The following is a 12,242-nucleotide window of genomic DNA, read 5'->3' as shown; positions in this document are numbered from 1 at the left end:
CAATGGCTCTATTCTGAGGTAGGGTTCTACAAGTCTTTGCAGCATGGCCTATCTTCTTACATATTGTACACACAGCAGTGCACTTTCCCGGATGATGCCTTTCACATTTAGAACAAAGCGGACTAGTACCCTGATAACCGGGTCTCGTACCATTCCCTGGTTTCTTGTTAACATTTTGAGCTGAACCCTGAGATGGTTCAAATTTCCTCTTATTGTCACCGTTTTTAACTTCGACTTGTTTATTAGCCGAAACTCTCCTACGTTTAGCCATCATTAAACTCTGTGCCATGTGGATCACAGCATCCACAGTAACCTTTTCGGCAGAAATCACATTTCCTTGAACATCCTCGGGTAGACCCTCGATATACCGATCTATCTTGCGGGCTTCAGTTGGGAACATTTCTGGACATAAGGTAGAAAGCTCCAAAAAACGATTGGTATAGCTTTCGATATCGGTTCCTTTAACTCTGAGTTCCCAGTACTCAGCTTCGAGCTTTTGGACTTGACTTCTTGGGCAAAACTTAGTGATCATCATGCCTTTGAGTTCATCCCATGGGGTAGCATTAGCATTATCTATTCCCACAAATTTGGTATGAGCAGTCCACCATGTCATAGCATTGCCAGTGAGTGAACTTGTGGAAAATTTCACTCGATCATTATCTCCGCAGTTACAGACACGGAAGATTGATTCTAGCTTTTCAAACCATCGGACCAGTTCTACGGCTTCTTCTTTTCCACTAAAAGTGGGTGGTTTACAGTTCGTAAAATCTTTATAGGAGCAAGTTTTAGAAGGAACATTATGATTGTTATTGTTATTGCCTTGGGCGGCCGCTAGCAGTAATTGAAATTGCTCAGTAGAAAGAGTGACATTTGGTATAAGATTGTTGTTGTTGTCGTTGTTGTTGTTGCCACGAGTTGAGTGAGCCATTGATCTTCAATACATAAATACATTATTAGTTGAAGAATCAAGGTGTTATAAGTTTACAATCATGATTTATAACGTTTGCACAACACACATAGGTGAATAAGACATTATGCTTAAATAAACACCTAACATTATTAGAAACGAGGCATTATATAAGCCTTTATTACACGAGTTTGGAATGGAAAAAGTTTAGGCATAAGCCTTTACGTAGATGGGTAAACGGAAAATAGGAAAACAAAAGATAGGTTTTAGTTCTTCTTTTTCTCGTTCTCAGCTTCCTTCATAAATTTCTCTATCTTTTCATTTTTCTCCTTTTGTTTCTCGTGGAGGTATTCAAGATTATCGTAGAGGTTAGTGATGCGGCTTTTGACAAAGTTGTTGTTGAATTCCTTGATAGCCAGTTGATGATTGATTCGGTTTTTCTCTATTTTCATCTTAGACTCAACTAGTTCTTGGAGGTAGGCAAGAGATTGCTTTCCCCAACGGGTATTCCGTTCTTCCTCAGTCTTCACTTTCATTACTGTCTCCATCAATTTGTCCATGTTATTTTTCACAAGTTTTTCTAGTCTTTCCGTTTGAGAGTCGAAGGACTCTTTGATGATTTCTTTCAAGATTGTGTTTTTTTTTCTAGGTTGTTTAGACGCATTTCTATCCGAGCAACATGGCGCCTACTATACTCTTTATTCTTATCACAACTTCGATGAAGGTTGAGGAGGTTACTCTTCACCATCACGTGCTCAATGTTTTTACAAAATAATGGACCGGCTTCTCTAGTGGCGGCGGGTTCGGTTTGTTTTCTCTTTCGAGAAGAGTTTTCAGATGATTCTTTAATAGGCTCTTCTTCAGGCTCATAATCTGAGAAGTCACTGTCGTAGTTAGGGAGGTCTTGAAGAGCATTCCGTTCGGGAGTATTCATCGGTTGATGAGAGTCAGAGTCAGCAGAATTGGCAGGATGTTTTCCTTTGCTTTCATTTCTCGGGGTTGGATAATATTCGGGAGACCCACGTGAGTTGTAACGAGTGTTTGGGCTATAGTTCATTGGTGGTGAAGGAGGACTATAAAGTGGGCTTCGAACTGATTTTTCGGTAGAAGATCCTTCAGTATCTTCCTCAGCTGGTTTGAAAAGAGTCATTTTGTTTATTTGATGATAGCTTGACATCCTAACATTAAGATAGAGATTTTGATTAGATTTTTAAGCTAGGATTGTAAAGAATGAGAGGTAGGGTTGAACTCTTTGCTTTAACATTCTAAGGTAATCCTAAGTGCTTTAAACTCTAAGGCAGGAAAGGTTATAGTTTATTAGATTGCTAAGGTACCCTAGTTAACAAGTAAGACACACATAAAATGCAATCCTGGTTCTCTATAACAGCCTGGTTAAGCTCTGATACCAATCTGTCACACCCCCAGTTAGGGCCTGGGCGAAATGTGATTCAATATCATAATACATTCCAACATATTATAAAATGAGAATAATAATTATATGAATAAAACCAAATTGCAGCGGAAGGATTAATAATGTCGTTACAAGAATTATAAATTGTTCAAATGCAGAAAAGTAAATATGCGATAAGTCTTGATCCTAGCCAAGTAAGTCATCACATAAGCAGTAGATATAGAGGTCCTGATCATTCAGTACCTGAGACAAACATGCTAAAAGTGTCAACCAAAAAAGTTGAGTGAAATTCATAGGTTTAACAAATATGATTGACCGTTTGTTCTTAGACCACAAGATTTGTTATAAAAGTAGATCACGCAGATCCAAAAGTAGTACTGATTTGTGATATTTTAGACTAAACGTTTGTTTTGTTGCCCCGATGATAAGTTGACAGTACCTTATCACCATGTTTAAATCATTATTAAGTAATACAAAGACATCGCGGTCAAGTGTATCGGGGACGTTACTCCCGATAGGCCTACCCCCAATAATTAAGAATGCCTTATCCTGAAGACAATTAAAAAATATCACTGTGGGGTCTTAGTAGCATAAGCTAGTCATAGCACAGTTTAAGTTCGTACTTGTATCTAAGTTGTTTAAAGTATAAAAGCAGCATGTGTCTCACCCCAGTAAGTATAAAAAGTGCTATAGCAATAAGAGTGGGGCTATGAAAGTCACCTTAGTAATTCGGTGAGTGAAAGTATTCCTTAAAGAGAAAGTATGGATGATCGAAGCACGGAGAAGTCAACCTAAGAATAAGTTGAGAATAGTTTAGATGTTTTGCCCTTTGTTAAGATAAATTTATGAATATTTAAGTGTAGTTTCCTTTACTAAGTTTCCATGTTTAGTGAGTTTCTTATTAAAGAAGGTTTCTCGTTTTGGAAAGGCTTTTCATATTAGACGAACTTCCAATCTAACACTTTCAATTCGAATGGCCTTTTCAGGTCATAGGGTTCTGAGCCACATGACCCTTTAAATCGGAAGCCCAAACTCTCCGCCTAGACTTTCGAGCGTCCACTCTTCCGAGAAAGATCAAGATCTATACCCGTCTAATATACCCTTCCAATACGTTTTAGGTTTAAAGTTTAAGTTATACTTATACGTAATAATAGTAGTATTAGATAAGTAGGTTAAATTAGTGTAGTAGTAATTAGAGGTAGTATTAAAGGTTTAGGGTTTAGTATTTTAATTTATATCTTATATTTATTATACATGTAAGGATACATATATATATAGTTTAAATTTAAGTTTTAGATCAATATAAGCATTAATAATTGTCTAATAATGCTCACTAACATTTTATTGACTTCTTATTAGAAGGTAACATGTTTAAAACTTTATAAAAATTTTCTATACATTAATACTAGTTTTTATGCATTAATTATTATTTGCTATTATTGTTTTAATAGCTAAATACAATTAAATAGATAAATATGTTTTAAATCACATCTAATATTTTTCTTAGGATCTACTGATCAATATAAACATAGGGAAATTTTATAATTCATTGTTATGATGTTTAAGTATTTATTTCAAATTTTGCTCTCGGTTTAAAATAATTCATAGTTAATTATGTATAAAATACCAATTTAACTCAAATAAAATATTTTATATTTTTCGTGACCTTCCATAAGTGTACTAAACTTAAGAAAATTATTTATATATATATGTTATAGATTTAAATATTTAATTCGAAATTTGCATTATTTTTAATATTAAAAAAAAATATAATTCAACTTTGAAAATCAACTTTTATAATTTTCGCTTGTTTCTTGAGGTATTACAATCTCAGGAAAATTATTTGTATACTTATATTACTGAGTTAACTATTTATTTCAAATTTTGTTTTGTTTTATGTATATAATCAGAATTAAATATAAATAAATAGTTAATAATTCTAAAAATAATTTTTACATCATTTTTAATTGTTTTCCAACTGTTTTCCTTCAGTACATATAGTTCTCATTATTTAAAAACCTTTTATCTCTATTTATATGTATTTACATATAATTACCGAAACAATGATAAATAGAAAATAAATATATAAATTGATAAATAAACCAAGCATTCAGTTCCAGAAATGTTTTTACATCTTGTGTGACACTCAAAAATTATTAGATCTGTTATATAAATTCGTTTAATATTTATTATGCATTTACATGTATTTACTGATAATTTAATAATTCGTTTTTAAATATAAATTAATATAGTTTCCGAATATATAAATCATAAAAATAATTTTTATAACCATTATGATACTTTATACTAATTATCATGTATTTATTTTATTTATTTATAATTATCTTGAATTTAATTTGTATTTAACAATTGGCTAACATAAAAACATAATAAAAACTGAAATAAAACTATAAAAAAATATAGAGAACTTACAAAAAAAATTTCCAGAGATTTGAGAGAGAATTCTTCAAGTTTTTTTTTTGGTGTACAAATTTGTGAACTAGGCAATGGTATTTATAGTTAAAATTTTTGGTAAAGAGAAAATAAAAAAATATAAAAGTTTATAAAAAATAACTAGTGTCTTGTAAAAAAATTTAAAAGTATTTATGGCCAGTCATGCCATCATTTCAAAATATAAATAAATAAAAGTAAAATTAAAAGTAGGAATAAAATAAATAAAAGTGGATCTAGATCTAGTTTATATATAAAAATACTTTTTTTTTACAATCGGCCGAAGCCCATGATGGGGTGTTTATATATATATATATATATATATATATATATATATATATATATATATATATATATATATATATATATATATAAATAGAATATTTATATTTCATAGTTCTAAAAATGTTAACTAAATTAATTTCTATTTTTATTTAATTATTAAATACGAATTTTGATAAATATAAATATATATTCGGTATTTATAAAATTATAAATACTAAATGTGGTTTTTATTTAATTAAATTATTACTTTATAATTTTATTAGTTTTATATATGTTACTACATTTATATATACTTGTTTTTATTATATAGTTAATTGTATAATATATTAACAAAAAAAATAATATAAGTATTTTATATGTAATCCTGTTATGACATATTTTTTTTTATAAAAAAATTCTTACGCGTACGTTGTTGAATAAAATTTATTATTCGTTTAACATTCGTTAATTTTGTATGTTATATAACGACCTTTTATTAATACTTAGAGTTTATTCATTTTACTTAAATCTTTTGTTCGGGCATTATATAGATGGAAAGAGAAAAAAAAATGAGGGTCGTTATAATATATAGATATATATATATATATATATATATATATATATATATATATATATATATATATACATACATATAATTGTTCATGAATCATCGATAGCAGTCAAATGTAATTGAATACATGAAACAGTTCTAAAATTTTGAGATTCAACTTCATAGACTTTGCTTATCGTGTCGGAAACGTTAAAGATTAAGTTTAAATTTGGTCAGAAATTTCCGGGTCATCACAGTTATATATAATAATCACAACATGAATTATGTTTTTAAACAATCCTAGAAACTATCCAAATCATCAAATTAGCTTGAATCATAACAGAAAACTTGAATTTGATTAACGAACAAATGTTGAATTTTTAGTTTTAAAACTTTGACTCAAATTAGAATTCGATATAATGATTTGGAGTTTGAAATTTTCCAGATAGTTTTCATGAATGATTCCTATCACAATTTCATTTTTAGATTTTGAAAATTTATTCGATTCCAATCTATTGTAAATCCCTGTCATGAACTCTATGAACTCAAAATCGATTTACAAATTTTTGATTGTTTTGGGTTAAAATTATAACATGAATTATGTTTTAAATCATTTATAGAAGCTTTCTGAATCATCAATTGATTCAATATCATCAAATCGAATTCAAATTTTTTGATGAACAACTTCCTTGACTTTTTGAAATTAACCTTTGACTTCAAAATTCAAGATTAATAAGAAGAATTTGAGCATGAAAACTTACAGATAGAGTGATTAGATTATTCCTATCTGAATTGCATTAACTGATTTTGATAAACCATACAAAAACAAGCTTTTGTTAAATTGAGTTAAGAACAGAGGGTAACGAATTTGATTTCTTTTATTTACAGTGTTCTTTAATTATAATTGACAGAGAATGATTTTATATAATTGAGCCTCTTTATTTTTAATCGTGATGGAAACAAACTTATATCAATCATCCGACAATTACAGAAATCAATTACAGTGAAGATAGTGATGGTAAACTGATTTTAGTTTTATGTTTAGAAATTTGCACATGTTTAATATAAATCTATAATTGTACTGATAATTTACATAATAATAATACAGATACAAATAATAATAATAATAATAATAATAATAATAATAATAATAGAATTAATCATAATAATAATATCAATAGTACTAATAATAATAATTATATTAATAATAATACTAATATAAAAAAATGACAGTTGTAATAATAATATAAAAATGATAATAATAATATTATTATTGATAATACTAACAATGATTTTTAATTATCAAAGTACTAATAATATCTAATAATAATACAAATAATATTTAAAATATAACAAGTTATATGTATCCAATTTCATCTCCATATATTTTTATTAGAAATAATAATATTAATATTACAGATATTAATATTAACATTGACATTAATAATAATAATAAAAGTAATAACATAACAGTTAAAATTAAACTTATACATAAATTTAATATACTAATATTATATATTACTATTTATGTTATTTTTTACTAATTATATAATATATTCTAATATAACATATCTTGTATATTTATTATATATATATATATATATATATATATATATATATATATATATATATATATATATATATATATATATATATATATATATATATATATATATATATATATATATATATATATATATATATATATATATGTTCATTTTATTAGCAACTTAACTATTTCTATATATTACTTTAAATTTTTAGTTCAATTCAAATGATAAATTTGTATTATATTAAATTAATATATACACATATAATTATATTTATACGTTTATATATATATATATATATATATATATATATTTATTTACACACAATTGTTCGTGAATCGTCAGAATTAGTCAAAGGTCAAAAGTATACATAAACACAGTTCAAAGTTTTTGAGAATTCAACATTACAGACTTTGCATATCGTGTTGATTTCATATTAAGATTAAGTTTAAATTTGGTCGGAAATTTCCGGGTCGTCACAGAACATACCCGTTAAAGAAATTTCGTCCCGAAATTTGATTGGGATGGTCATGGTTGACATTAAGTAGGTTTTCATGACTCATATGAGCTGGAATTTAGAGTTTTGTCATCAGTGAGTGATATGGATAAAACAAATCGTTTATGTGAAGAATACGAGTGAAGCTATCACAAAAGAGTGGAATGAATAATTGCATGTTCGTCTTAACCGGTGACGTAGTCACGGTTGATTTTAAAAAACAAGGTGCATCTTAACTTTTGACGTTATCTTGGTTGAATTCCGGAATTCAAGGGATTTAAAGAAAATCTTAGAAATCCATAAGATCTGATTCTTCAAGATTTAAGGAAATTAGGATCTCTTTAATTAAATACGATGATCTGTCCCGATTACTACGTCTGATATTTCCATTATAAATTTACCTTTTCAGTTCCATTAGTTTTCACCACTTCTATACTCAATTCTCAAATTCAAAAGATTTTGAAAATGCTTAATCCAGTTCTGATCCTTGTCCTTATCCTGACTATCGCAACAATCATTCTCCTTTTCCAACTTCCTCCGGAGGAATCTGTTTACTTCTATTTCACCCTTGGGGTTATAGTATTTTTAATTCTCCCGTGTCTTTATGTTGCGAGATACATTGATATCCACGGTTTGTAATTTATGTGTTGTTATCGGCTTTATATTCTACCTTATATTTCAGAGCTTCATACTCTTGTTTTCTCTTCCCGACTTTAAATCAAGCGAATAATGGTCCAGAATTCGTAGGTATAAAATTCGGAATGAACATAGTTAATGTTCTAAGAAAGAAATTGTGATAGCTCGATCTGACTTGTTAAATTACCAGAAGTCATGAGAAAAGATAGAATTATCAAGATGATATATTCTTGATATATTTGTGGATTAGGTAGAATGTAAGAGTCGTGTAACATGACACATGATGAAATTATGATCTGTGAATTATCACGTTCCATTAAAAAAACTCAGCATGACTTACTGTAATATAATCACGTTGATCAAGTGTCATTATATTATACTAAATCATGCATCAATTTCCAACACTACTTCAAAATCATTCATAATTCAAACTCGAATTTTAAAGAAATTTAGAAACTAAAGTAGTTTCCTTTATGACGTAATATAGATAGCACGAAGAGATAAATAATTTCGGACGATAATATTTATGAAAATATCTTCGGAAATATCGAAGATATTTATGATGATATTTTGGAATTTCTAAGTTCGGTGGTTGATGGAGAAAGATTTTCCGTAAGATTTTAACACGAGTACGGAGCAGGATATTCGTTGAAGGTTTCATTGGATCCAGAATTACCTGGATTCTTTGAATATATGGTAGGGTCCATGTATTTGGTCTTGGTCTCCTTTATGGTTTATTCAATCTGTTTTTCAGTACCAAATTTTCTATCGAGCGTTCCTAACACTCCCTTCTTTATCATCAAACTTTTGGCCGTTTAGACCATCTACAATTTTTCTGTTTCCTCTGCATTTAATGCTACGATATTTGAATCATCGGTTATCAATTCGAGGTGGTTTCAAGAGAATTGTGTTTTTAGATGATTAAACGCTGATGGTACTATGGTGGAATATAAAAGGTTCCCCAGTAATAATAAAAGAGAACGCATATATATCAAGGTTATAATAAGGTTGTTTCGAATGAAAAGTCAAAGTTGACTTGTTGGATCTGTGACAAAATTGACTAATTTGGAAAGAGATTGCAAAGTTATTTTCGGTAATAATAACGCTAAAAGAATTAGCACAGCTATGCGTTAAACATTTACTCAGTTTCCGAGAGTTTTCAGGTGCCTAACTATACGCATCAATCTTTCTCTCTGTAGATGAAGTGCGGTTGGTTCATCCTCTCGATTGAGGTGTTTTCAAGAATCATGAAAGGTTTGAACGCAGATTGTAATCGTCAAGATACAAATGGGGTTTAAGATGAAATCAAGTGGCAAACTTGAAGAATTGTTTAGTTTCATATGTTATAATCAATATTTTAATTCATTTTAATTGTCCAATGTTGGTAGTCTACAGTTAACAGTCCACAGTTAATAATTCATATATAGTTTATAATATTCGAATTAATTAATACGTATCGTGACCCGTGTACATGTCTCAGACTCGATCACAACTCAAAGTATATATATTATTGTAGAATTAACCTCAACCCTGTATAGCTAACTCCAGCATTACTGCATATAGAGTGTCTATGGTTATTCCAAATAATATATATAGATGCGTCGATATGATATGTCAAAACCTTGTATACGTGTCCCGATATTTAAAGTGCGTAAAATAAATAACAGAAATTAAATGACGATAAATAAAGTGCGTAAAGTAAATAACAGAAATTAAATGACGATAAATAAAATTGCGATAATTAAATTGCGATAAATAAACTGCGATAAATAAAATGTAATCAGTTAGCTAGGATTTTTGTTAGCATGGATTCTTAATAGAATTTCTCATAGTTAATTCATTTGTTTCTAACAAATTTTTATTTTGTCCAATGTTTTCTTCATTATGCCACTTGTTGAATTCTGATAGATCAAAATCCAAATATGAAATTGAATGAAAATGGTTATTTTGCGGTGAATGGATTTGTATATCGGTGGTTGTAAATAGGAGAGTAAATGACTGTTGAATCAGATTTGAAAGAATGTATAGTGTAACTTATTAATGTAAAATCTAAATATTCCTCGGGTATTACCTACCCGTTAAAATATTTTCATCATTAACAGTTTGTACAAAAGAATTTTTAGTTACAATCTTTATGAAAATATACTTACATATATATTTTCTTCAGATGTAATCATGGATTTAATGAGTCAATATGATATTAAACTCATTTGATTTACCGTTAGAACAAGAATATATAATCTCTAAAATATTAGAGATTACATAATCGCCATGCCGAACGAAGATAAATGATATAGAATGTCATGTAGAACGATGATTATACTCGAGGTACAGAATGAGATGTTGAGGCATGAGATGCGGATGTTGCTGTTGATGGTGGTGATGGTACTATTGGTGTTGCTGATGGTGGTACTGTTTATGCTGCTGGTGTTTGTAACCTTTGCACCATATTCTCCAAAGCCACCACCCGAGCGCGAAGCTCGTTGACTTCTTCTATTACACCGGGGTGATTGTCGGTTCGGACGAGCGGATAAATAAAATCTAGAATTTGATGTAGTATATAATCATGACGAGATACTCTGGAAATGAGAGAGAAACTAGTGTTTCAGACAGGTTCGTCGGTAAGTGCTTCAGGTTCTTCGCCAAGAGGGAAATGTGGTGGATGAAAGGGATCCCCTTCTTCTTGTCTCCATCGGTTATGTCAACTACGAACCCATCAGATGAATTGGGGATGGTTGATTGGTTGATTCATTCTGGTTACACTGCTTCCGGAGCTTAGGTGAAACTCCATATCGAAATAGCTGTCGGAATCCGAGGAATTCGAACTGGTTGAGGGATTCATCTCGTACGATCAGATGAAGGATTTTCGATAAAAAATAGATTATAGGATGTAGATTAGTACCATGCAATACATAATTTACATATGCATATTTTAACGACCCGTCAAAGTACACTTGACGACCATCGTTATCTGGGTCCCACAGCTTGATCATAATTCTATATGAATTTGATAAATAACCTTGCATTCTTTATTTAAAAATAATTTCCTATAAAGGAAACCTACCAAAATATGTAAGTTTAGAAAAACCGTACATTATTACTTAACCAAAAGTTGACCAAAACAAGTCAACAACATCCACTATTAAATGTATCAAAATAGAATGCAAGTTAATGTTTAACAAAAGCTGCCATCATAAATATGCAGACTCTCTAAGCACAGCAGAAGCAATCAATCATGAACCTGAGAATAAAACATGCGAGTAACTGTCAACAAAAATGTTGAGTGAATTATAGGTTTAATATTGCAAACAATATTTAATTTAAACCATAAAATTTATGTTTGAAAATATAACAACTCCTTTCTGGACCACAAAATTATATGTTATAAAACATATAAAAATATTATTTCATTTTCTGCGAGCCACCTGGTAACCACTTAACCATTTATTTACCCTTGCCAAACACAATAAATAATATACACTGAACAAGTGTATCTTCAACTAAATACGACGTACTAAACGTTCCGATTATAAATTGCTAGCGCGACTAGCTCGAAATGGGGTTGTCAAACCCGATAGATCTATCTATAGGATTCGCGTTCACCAGTAGAAACCAGTGATTACAGTTACCAGATTAGGGAATATTTTTGTTCGACTCACAACGAATAATTTAAACCAACTTCCACTTGTGTCCAAAATATAAAATAAATTGCATGTATTCTCATCCCAAAAGATTTAAAATAGAAAAATGGGACTATAACTCACCTTAATAGCAAACGAAGTAACCACACAAATAAGCGAACAGCAATCGAAGTAAAGTGATCAGGAATGATCATAACGCCGACCTATAAATAAAGCAGGTCGATATAAATAACTAACTTAGGTCAAGTCTTAGTATGATAGCTATTGTACATGTTGCAAGTAGACATAGCTCAACATGTATCGGTTTGATCGGAACAGCGTACGGACACATACTTT

Source organism: Rutidosis leptorrhynchoides, chromosome 2 (genome assembly GCF_046630445.1).
Source record: "Rutidosis leptorrhynchoides isolate AG116_Rl617_1_P2 chromosome 2, CSIRO_AGI_Rlap_v1, whole genome shotgun sequence".
NCBI lineage: Eukaryota > Viridiplantae > Streptophyta > Magnoliopsida > Asterales > Asteraceae > Rutidosis > Rutidosis leptorrhynchoides.
Note: the sequence above shows the minus strand (reverse complement) of the source record.